Consider the following 13,898-nt stretch of genomic DNA (forward strand, 5'->3'; position numbering starts at 1 on the left):
TCAAATAAACTTGAAGGGGTTCCCCTCACATCCCGGGCCTTGGGCCCCTTCGGTGCCAGGAAACCCTCGGGGTGACCGGAGGGAATCAATGGCGGGATTGACACTTCAGAGGGTAGGGACCAGGCCCCCGTTCACTGGCCCCAGCGGGGCAGACTCCCTCCCACCCCGCCCCCACTGCACCCGGCCGCCTGCGGGCACCGGCGCCCGGTGGTCCTGTTGTCCCGGGGCCTGCGGCATGGCAGGGGCACCCGGAAGGGACACCCGGGCAGGGCCACCGTCGAAAGGCTGGCTCGGAATGGCCGGGACCCTCGGGCTCCCCAGAGCTGCTCTCTCCTCCTCACAGGGACCCTTCCGTCCCCGCCTCCGCCCGCTGCCCCCACCCCAAGCTCCCGCTCCCCTCCACCGCTGTCTCCACCTGTCCCTGCGCTCGCTCGTCAGAGGCTCCAGGGCCCCCGCCTCGCCTCCCTCCCTCCGCGGGGGGAGGGCAAAAGTTTGCCGTTCGACGCAGCTTCCCTGTCCTCCGAAGGCGGAGAAGGTAGAGCCTTCCTACGAGACCCTTTCAGGAGAAGACGCCTCGCACAAGCGGAGACAAAGCCCAGGGGCTCACAGAGGCGGGTCGCAGGCCGGGCGCTGGCCCGTGGTGCTGAGTGCGCTTCTCGGGGAGGAGCCCCGCAGGCACCTGCCCGGCCGTGGGCACCGCCTCTGCACCGGCGCGGCGGGGCCCACGCGGAGCGCGAGTTCGCACTCGCCCGGGTTGTACGCGCAGACGTCTTCTTTGTTTCTTGTTTTTGCTTGTTTTTGTTTTTGGTTAGCCAAAACAGGTGCTTATGTAGGTCTTTCGTGAAAATGAAGTGGCATAACTGGAACTTTCATACAGCAGGAAACACCTGCATTTTAAAAAGATACCGAGTTACTTACCATGGGAAATGAGGATTTTGTTGGAGAGAGCGGGGCGCACGGGAGTGGACGGGGACACGGCAGCCCAAGGGCCAGGGGACACACTCAGGAACGGGGGCCGGTGTCATGGAGAAGCCAGGGCCTGCGTGTGGGCAGGACATCACCCTGCCCATCCACTGTGGCACCGTGCTGGTGGGGATCGAGGACAATACGGCATCAGCCCCTGGTGGCGGGGGAGGGGAGAGTCAGCGTGGCCAGGTGGCAGTGGGGCCCTGGGGTGCGGGTCCCCCAGAGCCCTCACCATGTCCTCGGGAGATGCGGGCCTCTGGGGAGGCGGTGTGACAGACACTCATGCGCTCCTCCTGGAGTTGTGAGAGCACACAGTGGACTTGAAAACCCTGCTGGCATTGCCTGGCAGGTGGCCCGGCTACGGGAGTGGCATGTGGGTGGAGGCCTGCCCACCCCCACCTCTGCCGGACCCTCCTCTTAGAAGAAGGTGAAGGGAGGTTGGCAAAGGAGGGGGCGGGGGCGGACCACCCTTGGGGGAGCTGGGAGCACAGCTCCCAGTGGACACCAGGGGGCAGCACTGCCCTGGAGGCAGGCTCCTTGCACCGCAGCTGCTGGGGCGCTAAGTTCCTGTGGCTGCATCCCGGTGTTTGGGTTTTAAGAAATAAAAGCAGTTTTGAGGGCTGTGAACTGGGTGCAGAGACTCACAGCAGGGTCCGACTGGCACCATCTCTTCCTCACGTTCAAGGCAGGTGGCCTACAGCGACTGGCATTCCCACGATGAGGCAACGCGCCAGGGGCAGCCCTTGACAAGTGGACACGCAGGTCCCCCCTTTGGAACCAGGTTTCCCCGTGGCGGATGAATGATGCTTCCCCGCTGCTGCAGGTTAACAAGCCGGTGTCTGGGTCTCAGAGCGTCACACTGGTTCGGCCTCAGAAGAACTGAGAGCCCAGAGAGAACGTCAGACCTGGCAGCATCTGGGAGCCTCTCAGGCGTGTGTGGCTCGGGGGGTGGAGGGAGGCAATTTGTGGCACCCACCATTGGATGTCCAACACCAGGGCCTCCGCTTTGCTGGCCGGTTCTGTCACCAAAGGGAAACCATCCCCAGGAGGTGAGAGGAGGGAGGAGGCCGAACTTCTGGTCAACCGTTTCTGGCAGCTGTCCCTGCTTATCCCCAGGAAGGCTGGGGGCCACGATGGCATAAGACGCAACAAGTGAGTCCCGGGAGCTTTGGGAGAGCCAGGTTTCCCTCTGACCCTGGGTCCACCGCTTCCTGACAGACTCGGAGAAGTTTCCACCTCCCGCTTTTCTCCACCGGCTGGTGGAAGGGGACCCAACACGTGAGGTTTTTATGAGAACCCAGACATCCTGTGATGCCTCAGGAGAGGCAGCTCCTCATTGGAAAGATGTGGCGTCTTTAATTCCCACAGTGTGACCCAGAGCGCCTGGAGCCAGGACCTGTGGGCACCTCGATGAGCTTGACGCAGACCTTTCCACTGACGGCAGACATCCAAGGCCTGGGCAAGGCTCCTCTGAATTCCTGACTTCTTTTCACGATCAGCTTCCTGCTGGATTAGTTTCTTTGCCAAGTATCGTTCTCCTCTCTGCATCCTGCTCTTCGTTTCTATGGCTCCTTTGCCACAAACTACAGGCAAAGATCTCCCTGTTTTCTCCATCCCTCCAATGCAACACGGAAAACAAATGGTTGCCTGTCGCAGAACTTGGCTGCAACCATGTGAACTCCTTGTTCGTCCCGAGGGATTCTCCCCGAGCGCCTCGCTCACAGCCCACAGCGCCTTCTCTCCTCTGATTCCTTCGTCTTCCCCTTCCCTGCCTTCCTTGCTTTTCTCCTCCTCAAGAAAAAGTTTCCAACATTTATAACAGCTTCACTCACTTCTTTTTTTAAAAAAAAAGATTTCTACGTGTGTCTTTAGAGTCTCACTTTCTGACCCTAAAGAGAGATGGCTTTTCTGCGGAGAAGCAGAGTGCTGAAGGGAGCCAAACTGCTTGGTTTCCAATTCCTGTGCTACCTCATTCGTGTATGACTGTGGGCAATTCGCTTCACTTGTGTGTGCCTCAGAACAGTTTCTTCTTCTGTAAAAATTGTCCTCACAGACCTATGGAGAAGACTAAATGGGTTAGTAATATATGTGCCATCGATGGATGAATAGATAAACATATTGTGGTATATCTCTACAATGGAATATTATTTAGCCCTGAAAAAGGAATGCAGTACTGATACCCACTATAACTTGAATGACCCTCAAAAACATTACACTAAGTGAAAGAAGCCGGACTAAAATGTTACATATTATTAGGATGTATCCAGAATGGAAAAATCCATAGAGACCAACAACAGATTCATGGTTATCAGGCACAGAGGGATGGGCAATGGGGAGTAGCTGCTTAATGGAATGGGGTGTTCTTCTGGGGTGATGAGAAAGTTTTGAAACCAGGGAGAGGAGATAGTTGTATGTTTGCAAATGCACTGAATGCTACTGAATTATGCATTTTTAAATGGCTGCTGGTATGCTAGGTGAATTTTACCTGTAAAAATAAATGAAAAGCAATTTTGAGGTTTCTTGGCATGTAGTAAACAATCCAAATATTATTACCCATCCGCCACTCCAATCAGTGTTGAAGACTTAATCTCAGGGACCTTCAAAAGAAGGAAAAAAAAATCATTAAACGGCAGGCAGTAATAGGGAGCCTCAGGACCTGGGAGAGATTTTTCCAGAGATCTGCCCATTACACAGCTGTTATGAACTGTAAGATAGTCACGCTTCCATGGTGTTTCAAGGAGAGCACGCTGGAACCGGCCGCAGAGCACCGTCTGCCCTTCTTGGAGCGCCTCTGGGGATGGGCGGTGGGAAGGCGTCCCAGCGATCAAACCTCTGGGCGCCCACACCCACCCTGCTTTCCGCCCTCAGTTGTCTTTTTCCATTGCCATGGGATTCACGTGCCATGAGTTCACCCCTTCCAAGCGCCACCCGCGGTTCAGTGGTGCGTAGTACATCCACAGGGGCATCGCCTTTCGCTTGGACGGTTCCAGTAGCCTCCTCTGTGGCCGCCCTCGTGTAGCCTTGAGTCTGGGCTTCGACCTCAGCTGCTCTGACCTTCTGGAACACAGGTCTGATCCTGGCCCCTTCCGCCTTTACCTACCCACTTAAAACACCTCCCAACTCCACCCCACCTCCACCCCCTTGGCAGTCTGGACTCCTAACGTGCCCACCCCCACCCCCTCCCACTGCCCCCAGTGCCCTGGGCTCCAGCCATCGTGAGCCCCTTGCGGTTACCCACCGTGCCGGGGGCTGAACGTGCCGGGGGCGTGTGGCTGCTGTGCGGCGCGCAAGGGCCCGGCCGCCACTCTCCTGCCCCTTCGCCTCTGTAGGCTTCCCTGGGACGGGATCTGACGGCGCCTCCAGCAGCCTCATGCCCCGGCACTGGGTGTCGCCCTCGGCCCAGGAGAACTCTGGAGGTACTGGCCACCCACGTGCGGCCGCCTTGCCTTTGCTCCTGCCGAGGGCAGCAGGCACCCGTGCCCTGAGTGCCATTAACGGCGGGGGAGACCGAGGGAGCGCTCCGAGCCGCCCAGGAAAACCCGCTCCCGCGGTCGGAGGTGAGGACCGGACGGCCAGGCCCCCGGCGGGGAGGTCTCCTGGCGGCCTTCCCCAAGAACCCTTCCGTTCGTCGCCACCGGCCTGGCCCTTTCCGCTGGAGGCGGATGAGGAGTTCAAGGCTCATGCAACCAGGGTTTGGGTGTTTCCTTCGCACGTTTGCCTCTTGAACTGGCGCCCCCTGTTTGGAATATCATCACCATTGTGTCTTGTTTCGGATGTGAGGCCGGTAGGACCTCCAGTGGACAGTGACCACTGCGCCCCAAGCCCTGGTTTACTCCAGGCGTCCCTTTGTTTCAGAGCAGCTGAATGACTACAGTTTGGGAGATGGGACTTGCCCAAGGGAACAAAAAGCTTGATTGGGAGCTGAACAGCAAGCTGGTTAATGAGCGGCGGTTTGTTAAATTCTACACGGTTCTGCAGAGGAAAACCTCACTGCTTCAAACATTTAGTTTCATTGTTTCATAATGAACAGTATTAATTGATCGCAGTAGTTCATTGTTCAATGTCTTAGTTGATAATTATTTACTCTTTTAAACTGAGAGATTGACAGGGAGCACGACCCGGAGGTACCAATGGGACGTTAGTGGGGTATTCACAACCCGTAGTTATTTACCTCTTTGTTGTTAGTTATTGTTGCAACTGCACCAGGGCGCTCCTACCAGCCCGTGAGGTGCCCCAACTGGGTGCCACGGCAGCCTTTCTAACTGCTGTCTGTAAATACGCAGGACGCCTGTGCTGTGCAGGCAGCACGTCTTCATCACCATGGTGATCAGGCAACGTCGGTCTCCAAACACATCCCTTTCGGCATATGTGGACCAGGGACAGAGGAAGCCAAGGAAGCTGCGAGTCTGCCCAGGGGGGCGTGGCGTCCTCGGGGCTCAGGGCACCTTCCTGCCCAGAGCCTGTGGGCTCTCTTTTCCCCATGTGCTGGGTGCCTGGGACTCCCAAATACCTGCTCCAGTGCCCCGAGCCTGCTTCCAGATCTGTGACACGCCACCCCTGGGTCCATCTTCTCCTGGGAAGATTGTGCAACCGTTGTGCACCCGAGACCCGAGGGGTGGCCCAGGCCTGTAGGCTGGTGTGGAAAGAATGGGCCAAGGTGCCCACACACTTGCACATTCATGAGGCCATTTTTGGTAAGAGAGAGAGGCGGAGGGCGGGGTGGGCCAGGGGCCAGGGTTCTTCCTGTGTCTTCTTGCTCTGGCCCCCCGTTCTGGGTCGGCCTGGCACGTGCCCCGACTCTCGGTTCTCTGCTCACCTCCTCCCTTGAGTGTATTAAGTGTGCTCTCCACATCCCCCTTCCTGGAGGTTGCGGAGCTGTGCCCCCCGTTCTCTCTGCCAGCCGTGCTGCCGCCTTGTCTGCCTCCTGGCTGCCTGCCAAGCCTTCCAGGCAATGTGTCCCTGGCCTCCCCGCCAGAGTCCTCCCGTCCCTCCTCCGCGCCCCAGCGCCGGTGCCTGTCTGCCTCCCTCGTTTGGGGCCGGTTGCTCCAAATGGCACACGCGGGCTGAAGGCTGCCTTCTGCCCATACATGCGCCCCATTCTCCTCTGGGTCCCCAGCCCCTGGCCACCGCAGCAGGCACAGGAACCCTGTGCGCAGACTGAGTCGTGCCCTGCATTGAATCATTTTGGTAATTTGGGAGGAAGGCCTGAAAGCGCTGCTCCCTCCAAATATTTACCCCAAACTCTGAGGGTTTCTTCTGGAAAACAGAGTGCTTGTTTGGGAGGGTCAGTTTCTGCAGTGGAAGTGACAGCTGAGAGTGGTGTGGACCTGCTCCAGCACTTCCACCCTGTGAGCTGTTCCTGCATTTGGGGCCCTCCAACCCCCCGCCCCCGGCCACGTGGAGAAGGTTGGGGCAGAGGCGGGGGGCCAGCATGTGCTTGTGCCTGCACTTGAGGGTCTGCCGGCCAGCAACCGAGAGGCAGGGAGCTTGGCTGCCTGTGGAGGTGACCTCATGTCCCCATTTCCCTGGAACACACTGTGTATAAATCTGCTGTCCTGGAGTGATGATTCATAGGGTCCCTTTCACTCTCCAAAGTGTCTCATCACTAAGATAAATGGTACAGTCCCCTACATGGTAGGAACTTGTACCTCGCTGCCAGGCTCATCAGCCCGAACATTTGCGCTGTGTGTTTTTTTTTTTTTTTAAGTTCTGGGAATTCTCAGATCTACTGTATTCTTAGAAAGGCTGGCGGAAAGCATGGGATTTCTGTGGCCTCATTACAAATCCTAACTGGTTTTCTTTAAAATCCAAGAAAGTGGTTATAAATATTCAGTCCAAACCAGTGGCTCTCAGGCTCTGCTTCCAAAGGGCGCAGAGGGAGGAAGGGGGAGCCGAGCAGGGCTGTCTGCGCCCTGGGCAACAAGGGTACGATGGCTCAGTGCCTCCGAAGGACTCAAGGTCAGCTTGTTTAGTTCAGCTTATTTTCCATCAGGTTTGTTTTGGGTTTTTTTAAAAATCCTCACCCAAAGATACGTTGCTTAATTTTTAGAGGAGGAAGGGAGAGAGAAAGAGAGAGACAGAGAGAAAAACATCGATCAGGTGCCTCCTGTATGTGCCAGGACTGGGGATCAAACCCACACATTTTGGTGTAAGGTACGCCACTCCAACCAGCTGAGCAGGCTGGCCTGGGCACACAGGCCTCCTTACCGCTCCCTCCTCCGTTTCCCCATCTTCCCTTCTCTCTCTGCAGACAGGTTTCCCCTGTTGTGTCTGAGCTAAGGAACGTTGGTCAGGCTGTGACCGATGCATTCATCGCAGTTCTAAGCTCTAAGGAGAGAGAATCCGATTGCTCCTGTTTAGAGGAATGGTGGCTTTTTCAGGTAATGAGAGATGGCTTCTGGGGATTTCTGAGGGCAGGAAATGGACCCCTAAATTGTTGAGCAAGTATCTCCAGATTTCTGCCCCTTGCTATGACAGCCCCCTTTACTGCAGGATCGCTATGGCTGTGAGGCTGGGAATGGTGCAGGTATTTGCCCGCATCCACCCCTACCCCCATTTCCATCCCCTCCCCCAGGGCCCATGCAGTCGTTCTGGTCCCCAGCAGAAACACCTTCTGTGTGTCAGACTCCAGCCGGGACTCTGGAGCTATGGCTGTAACCCAGAGGCACTATGAGGCTCAGTGTGGCCCAGTTCATGCACTGAGACACATTTAAAAACACACAGTCCAATACAAAATTAATTAAACTTAATTAAAACCAAATTATTTTTTTGTTGTTCTTTGCAAGGCAGACTTAAGGAATGGTAATGGGGGAACAAATCCCTAGCTTCTCCGATCCTTCCTGGTTCTCTCTCTTTCCCAGCAGACAGACAGCAGGTGTCTCAGAACGTCCCCCTTGCCAGGTTCCCCCAGACTTTGCCTGCTGCTCTGTGCCTCTGGCTGCCCCCATTTCCAGTGTTGCCCAAACATTTTATAACTTGGCAAATAGAGACTGAACTCTTTTTTAGGGGGTAGGGAAGAGGGAAAATCTGAGTAGCTGAAAACAAAATTATCTTGAGTTGGGTGGGGGTGGAAGGAAGGAAGAGCCCACCTCCATCATGTAGAGAGAGACGGGAGCAGACGCCTATGCTGCCTGGCCAGCTTGGCTCTTCTTGGGAGTGGCAGGGGGCGGGGGGCGCATGAGGAAGCCACACAGATGCCTAAGGGGGACATTGAGGAGAGTAGATGTTGCAGGAGGGGTCGACTCCTCCATGTGGTCAAACCATATTGACTCTAGAACCCACCTCTGTCTAACTTAAAAGACCACATTTTTAACCCCTAAACCACACAACTATTCTTAACTGAATCACCACTTTCTCCCAATTTTACCAACTACATCCAGATCTTGGGTCTCGGACCCCAGGGCCCACTGGCCCTCACAACGATCATGGTGCAAAATGACTGGACTCTCAGCTCAGTATGCTGTTTTCCATTGGACACTTCTGAAAACAACAAAATAGCCAAGACGTCTATCCTTCTTTCTCAAGGACCTAAACTGGAACTCGGAAGAGCTGTAAATGACTTGAGAAGGAAGCCCGCTCCCTGCTCCCAAGATGTTGCCTGTCTTGTTGCATGGAGCAGCTCTGCCCAGGAACAACCCTCCCGCCCTCGTTATTGCCCAGAGAGGGTAGCTGCCGAGCTTCCAGACTGCTTTGGGAGAAGTGTGTTCTGATGAGTGGGGAAAGCATAGTGTACTTGTCAAAATCCATCCGTGCTTCCATCCATGTTTATTCATGATCCTTTTGGATTCTCAGATTTTCTGATTCACCACTTGGCAGCTGGCCTGTCCACACTGCACTCAGAGGTTCAACTCGGTGTTCAACCTATAAATAAAAGTGGAGCTCCATCCCCTGCTTGTGAATTGCCTGGGATACCGGCCAGGTGCCTGGGGGTGGCAATGTTATTAAACACTCAATAAATATTTGTTGAATCTGAATAACTTCACCTCCTGAAACCTGCTCAGTGATGGTAAATGGACAGAGTAGTAGGAGAAAGTGCTCTTCTCTTCTTCTGGGTTCTTGTTTCCAGCTGCCCCCCGGACTCTGCCTGCCAAGCCTGGCTCCCTGCGGGGGACCCAGCACAGCGGTGACCCCCCCATGACCTATTCTGTCCTGTGAAGTTGCTTCCCTGGGCTGACTTATCACCCTGACTCTCCTTCGACTGTGAGCACAGGGGGCAGGATGCAGCACGCCACCTGGCCTGCACAGAGTAGGTCTCTGGGAAACATTTGAGGAACTGCATTTACTGGAAATGAAAACAGTTGCATCCAAGATCACCCAAAAAAGCAGATGGCAAACGCCAAAAGTCCAGGGTCCCGAGAGAGGGGTCTGTCCGGTAGAACGGAGGAGTCCAAGGAGCAGCTGCTGCCAGTGACAGGGACGACGCTGGGTGCGCTCAGTATTCTTGTTTAATTCTTAAAACCTTCCTTTGTACGATTCCTGCCTCCATTTTACTGATGAGATCACTGAAGCTCAGAAAAAATTAACTCGCTCGGCTAAGCGTGAAAATTGAGAGAAAGTGGCAGTCGGATTTCGAGCCCTTGTCTGGCTGTGTGCTCTCCACGGTCACGGCCTCCCATAATATCCTGAAACGTTTGGAATTGCTTCTCCCGGGACCTGGGTCCCTGCAGACAGATGCTGGAGTGAGAAGGGTCGCCTGGCGGCAGTGGTAGCGGGGACCAACCGCCTGGGCAGCTGGATGGAGGTGGACGAGGGGTCTGGAAATGAATCCACTTTTTTTGGAAATTAATCCTTTTCCGGGGCGGGGGTGACAGTCAGGAGCCTCGTAGTGCTGCCCCAAACAGCCAGGTGACGATGGTGGGGCTGTCGTGGGGACTGTCCAGCAAACAGAGGTGGCAGGTCTGGCGCCCTGTTGGCTCAGACCGCCTGGCTCTGGGCGGGCAGCCTCCGGGTGCGAGGCTGTGTGACTGCCACCGGGCAGTGCTTCTCAGCCCTGCGGGGAGCCGGGAGCGGTGGAGGCCTCCTCCAGCTCTGAGCTCGACTCTCAGTCAGGGAGAGGTCTCGCATTTCCCAGCCCTCTTCGCTCCTCTCTGTGTGAATGCCGGGCCGACGACCAGCGACCTAAGGCCCTCCGCCCAGTCAAGGCGGCAGAAAGCCTGACTTTCTCAGCCCTGAAAACAGCTGACAGGCCGTTCTGTGGGCCAGGAGTGCTGGCAAGGGCTGGGAGAGGCAGCCTTTGGCACGGGAGCCTCCTCGGGCTGCTCCACAAAGGCCCCTTCTCTTTCCCAGGCGGGAGGACAAATACTGCTGCTCCCTCTGGCCGTGGGGGCCAGGGGTGCCGGCGCGTTTCCCAGGCCAGGGCCCTTAGGAAAAGTGCAAGCACAGGAAAAAAATGTGCATGTGCTTCTGGCTGTGCTTCCTGACGCCAGGCCAGATGGCCTCTGGGGTCAGACTTACATCATTGCTGAGGACCTGTGTGATTTCTGTTGGACCCTCTTGGAAAAAACTGCTATCTTGATAACAGATGGTTATCAGTTCCTTAATGGTTCGTGAGGAGGAAGAGTTTCCTTTATGCTGAAAACCAGTGGCTGAAAAGCGGGACCTGGCCGGGCCCCTCCCAGGGCTCTGCGGGGTGGCACAGCCTGGAGGTGGAGCCGGGCTCCACAGCCCACGCCGCGCGCTCCCAGCCAGGCCCGGCCAGCGGTGCTGAGACTCCCCAGGCCCCTGTCAGCCACCCCCAGCGGTGAGATTCCACCTGCTACCACCACGCAGGACGCTGTACTTCCCCAGGGCCAGGGCCGGGTCCGAGCCGCATCTGCCTTGAGTCAATGCCTCCTCTTCTAGGTCCTGTTCACCGAGCTCCCAGCTCACCCCAGAGTCGCAGAGAACATGCTGGTGGGTGTGAACTGGGGCAGGAGTATTTAATTTAATGTCCTTTCTTCCGAGAGCCTCAGAAACCCTGTTAAACGGTCACTGGCCATGCCTCCCCATGGCAGGAACTTGAGGTTCATCCCACAAGTGCATTTCCAGGGAACCACAGCCTGGTGTCAGTGAAGGGCAACACCGAGTCCCAGCCTGGCCACTCTCCAGTTTCCAGTTCCTTGACCACCTTGTGCCGACGTTAATTTTCTCAAATGAAGGTGAGGATGTCTATTACCACCTCCACTTGGCTAATTAAATATGATAATTTGTGAAAAATGTTCAATGTCCTTAGGGAAGGATAAGTTTATATATTTTTTGATCCCCACCCAAAGATATGTTTATTGATTTTAGAGAGGGGAGGAGAGAGAGAGAAAGAAAAACATCGAAGTGAGAGAGAAACGTTGATCGGTTGTCTCCCATATGCACCCTGGCCAGGGACCAAGCCCGCAACTGAGGTATGTGCCCTGACTGGGAATCGAACCCACAGCCCTTTGGTTCAGGGGATGATGCTTCAACCAACAAAGCCACCCAGCCAGGGCTGAGAAGTTTTTGGAAAGTTTGAAGATTCTCAAACCATGAATAACTCATTACATAGTTAAATTAGCTGATATCAACCAACAATTCATAAAACAAATTAAGTATGAATTTATGAACAAAAGTGTTTATTGCACCAAAGGGTTCTTCCTTCCAACTTTCCAGATTGCTGGTATCTGATTGCATTCATCTTCCTAAAACCTTGCTTGTGTCTTGTTACTTTATCGCACTCAAGTGTTTTCACTGCTCTTTTTCATTGCTCTTCCCTGCCACCCGGCCGGGGCCGGGGTGGGGGGCTGGGGCGGGGTGGGGGGAGGTGCAGAGCCACCTCCCTGTCCGGGTGTCCTGCGTCCACCTCAGCTGCAGCCCCATGCTTTTATGAAGCCCTGTTTATCGCATCCCAGCTTCAGGAGCTTTTGTCAACTCGCTGGTCTTGAAATCACCCTGCGCAGTCCTAAAAAGAAGGCGTACTCTGTTTCTTAAGGTGCTGGGACTTGGAAGGAGCAAGTCACAGGATGGGGGTGGGGGTGGGAGGAGGAGGCGCTCGGTGCTGGCGGCACCTGGGGAGGGCGGCTGTGGCGGCGGGCGGGCGCCTGCTGGGGATGAGGACCGACCGATTATTGATTGATAACGAGGCACTAAGAACAAAAACCAGGAAACACAGCTAAAAGAATAAACATTTTGGTGGAGGGGCCCAGAATCCTACAGATCTTTATAACCCATATGGTTCTATTACAGTTAACAGGATATTCAAGTACAAGGGCGCCGATTTGGGAAGAGTGGAAACGAGGCTCTTGTAAAACTGGGGGGGAGAAAATGGGGGTGTCCCTGCAGTGTTCAGACAGTGCCTAGCGGTTCTCCCTTTTTGTTTTCTACTCGGTATTGCCTGGCAAATGTGTATATGCATGAAGTATTAGTTATTTCGTACAGATACCTGTGATCTCTTCTATTGCTTACTTCTTTTTTCCAAACCGTGTTTCATGCTAAGATCCCCGTGCCAGCTGCACTGCCCCAAAGAGGCGTTGCGGTTCAAATAAGGAAAGGGGCTTGAGAGGCTGCTGGGGGAACAGCCACTTCTCTTTTGACCTTTCCCGCTTCCCCCAAATCCTTCCAGCACACAGCGCGTGGGGAGCTGGACAGAGATCCGAGCTTGACGCCAGTTTCTCACGGAACCTGGAGCGGGCCGCCCTGTGGCCCACTGGCCTCCCGTTGCGTCTCTGGCCGCACCCCAGAGGTCAGCGCTTCCTACCTAGACCGGTGGGCCTGCTGAGCCCCAGGGCCTGGGGCCGAGTGGAGGCGGCTCCTGCCTTTGCAGGTCAGATGTGACTCTCCTGAGTCCTGGGGGCCCAGACAGAAAGGAAATCCACGGATGACTTCCGAAGGGCAGAAGGAGAAGCAAGACTCTAGCCCAGGCACGGGAGAGCCGGCAGACGGGCACTGATCCGAGCATCAGTAGCACCTTCCTGAGGTCGGGCACGGATTAGAGGGGGCCGAGCTCTTGGGGTGATGGCAGGATAGGGCCAAGGAGAGAGAGAGCCAGTAGGGGGCTCCCTTGTGTCTGGAAAGGCCTAGCTCCCTTTAAAGCTCCGGTCAGGTTGGCTGAGCACAGCTGTGCTGTGTCAATTGCTTTGAGAGAACAGAGGCAGGGACCTAGGCCTCTCTTCAGGGGTGAGGCTGACCTGGAGGAGGCGCGCAGCATGGACAAGCCCGGCTCATCAACAGAGAAGCCTAACGGGGACAACCCGGGGCGGCGGGCGGTCCCCCGGGAGAAGCGATTCCACTTCAGCCGCAGACCCTCCCCGCGGCCCCCGCCCCCCCGCATCGCCCCTGTCTGGTCCGCTCCCTCTCCCCGCCTACATCTCTCTGCCTCCCTTTTCATTTATCCTCCGTGCTGTTCCCGCCTTTCAGAACGAAGGCGCCAGACGTTACACCTGAGAGTAACTTTGACAACATCCCGACGCAGACTGGGGGCCCCCGTTACCCCCTCCCGGCCCTCACTGTGCTCGGTGTGGCCTTCCCGCGACAACAGCCCAAGAGCCTGTGCTGATTTAGCAAGAATAGTTGTGGTGCAGATAAAGCTCTTGCTCAACTTCGCAGAACTGGAGGTTTTGCCACAGAAAGGGCCCTAGCGGCCAAGAATGCGGACCCCGGGGGCCTTTCTTTCACCGTTTGAGATTTTCGAGAAGATAGTTTGGCCTCAGCGCGGGTTGCCAGGCTGACAGCCTCGCAAACAAGAGGTGAAACCTGATCTGGACAGAGCCTCTGCTCCACTGTCTATTTTTAGGGGAAAGACCGCTCACCCCAGAGGCCGAGGCCCGCTGGGAAGAGAGCGAGGCTGGGGGTGCGTTGGGGGTGGGGGTCGAGATTTAAAACAGCCTTGACCCTCAATCCCCCGCCATCCGTGGGGCCGGAGGTGGGTTGAAGGGACACGAGGTGTTCCGGGTTTGTGAGAGGTGCAACGCAGTCTCCCCCAAACCATC

The sequence above is a fragment of the Pteronotus mesoamericanus genome, unplaced genomic scaffold (assembly GCF_021234165.1).
Source record: "Pteronotus mesoamericanus isolate MK-2021 breed Mesoamerican mustached bat unplaced genomic scaffold, CSHL_Meso_final contig_220, whole genome shotgun sequence".
In the NCBI taxonomy this organism is placed as follows: Eukaryota; Metazoa; Chordata; class Mammalia; order Chiroptera; family Mormoopidae; genus Pteronotus; species Pteronotus mesoamericanus.